Source organism: Hipposideros armiger, unplaced genomic scaffold (genome assembly GCF_001890085.2).
Source record: "Hipposideros armiger isolate ML-2016 unplaced genomic scaffold, ASM189008v1 scaffold_231, whole genome shotgun sequence".
NCBI lineage: Eukaryota > Metazoa > Chordata > Mammalia > Chiroptera > Hipposideridae > Hipposideros > Hipposideros armiger.
This window is the reverse complement of record NW_017731581.1, coordinates 571064-572742: the sequence shown is the minus strand read 5'-3', so window position 1 is coordinate 572742 and position 1679 is coordinate 571064. Positions and strand designations below refer to the sequence as shown.

At 40.1% G+C, this 1679-nt stretch overlaps 1 protein-coding gene across 1 annotated transcript in view; it reads left to right on the top strand.

Annotated features, from left to right (window-relative positions):
• Positions 1 to 6: 6 nt before the first annotated feature.
• NUP205 (nucleoporin 205) overlaps positions 7 to 1679 on the top strand; it is a 60012-nt gene continuing 58339 nt past the window's right edge. Inside the window, exon 1 of the mRNA XM_019654814.1 lies at positions 7 to 55. The gene's annotated coding sequence lies outside the window, so the exon portion shown is untranslated. The remainder of the gene's footprint in view (positions 56 to 1679) is intronic.

Below are 1679 nucleotides of genomic sequence, written 5' to 3'. Positions count from 1 at the left end.
CTCAGTGATCTCTTTGATATTGGAGAGCTGGCTGCTGTTGAGCTTCTCCTTGCCGGTAGGATAACACTTAACCTGTGCTAAGGTAGCACCGAGCTATAATGTTATCACTTAGAGTTTAAAGTAGCGTATCATTTAGATTCCAAAGTGGTTTCTAAGGATGTCGTTTATTTGAAAAACCATATTCAAAATATTCCCTTTGGTTTATATTTGACTAAGGCTTTAGTTTAGTGATCGGAGTTGTTAAAGGTAATTTTAACTTTTAAGATAAGCTTTTACATGATCATTGGCTGCATCTCAGAAATCTTATAGCGCAAAGCATTTATTGTCGTATCATGAGTAAGAAGGTAAGGCCACTGCTTTATTGGAATTTTCTTTCTGAGGAAGTGATTCAGATAATGAATAGATGAAAATAATATAATTTCAATAATACTGAATTCTAGGAAGAAAATAAAGCAAGACAGTGGGATAGAGAGAGATGGAAGCTGGTAGGGGGCAACTCTAAATGGGGTACTTAGAGAAGGCCTCTCTGAGATTGGGACATTTGACCTGAGACCTGCACGATGACAAGGTGCCAGAGCACTGGGGAGGGGTGGTCCAGGCCGAGCAAACAGCTCGTGCTTGGGGCAAAAGGGTGAAAAGGACCAGTGGTGGGAACACTAGGAATGAGGGGAGTGTGAAGGAAGACGAGGCTGGTGCAGGAATCACATCATAGCCAGTCGTGTAGACCACGAAAATCATTTGGATTCCATTNGGACATATTGCTTCCTGCCCCGCCCTTCAGAGTAGGGTAGGTGTCCCCTTTTATAGACTCTCAGCATTCTGTACTTCATCATATCTCTTATGATCCTGGTAATTGTCTTTTGAAGCTTATGTTTAATGTCTCTCTGTCTTGTTGATCTGTAAGTTCCAAGAGGGATCCTGTCTGGCTTGCTCAGTCTGCAGTCCCGGGCTCATAGAAGGCCCTCTGTAAATCCTTGCTGAGTGAATGAATGATCCAACTTGACTTGTTTAAGCCTGTCCTCGCCCTGCACATCGCACCTTTTAAAAATATTCCCAGTACATTGCATTCTTCTGACAACATTGTTCAAAGGATTGTAATGCATTGAGTTAGATTACAGTTATCGTTCATGTCATTCTTATTGTCCTGGTAACTTTATTTTGTTTTGTGTTTTCTCAGATTGCAGTTAAACATGTCTAGACATCATCCTTTACAGCTTAGGCTATTGTTAGTTCTAAGTTTCATTTATTGAGTGATTGATTGGTTTTGACTAGTTTCCCTTTTGAATTCTTTATAAACACGCATGGGAACCATGTCTGATTGTTTGCAGACAGAAACCTTGGACTCCAGGGGTAGTGTCTTTTCAAGTAGTGGGTCTGAAATAAATTTAGTGGGTCCCCCACCAAAAGAGGGAAAAGTATACAAAATATGAGTGCATGACGGAATAAATGAATGAATATTCATATTTTACATAAAAACAGTTTCAGTTTTGCATGTATGTGTGTACTGGGTTGCAATCTAGACTATTCCTTACCATGGATTAGAGTCAAAAAAAGGTGGAAAGCCACCAGTCTGACATCCTGAATTTCACTTCCGCTCTTTGAATTCTCTTTCACACTTTCACACCTATGGAAGCATTTGTTCACACTTTCCCTTAGCTGTTTTTTGTCACCCAGATTTT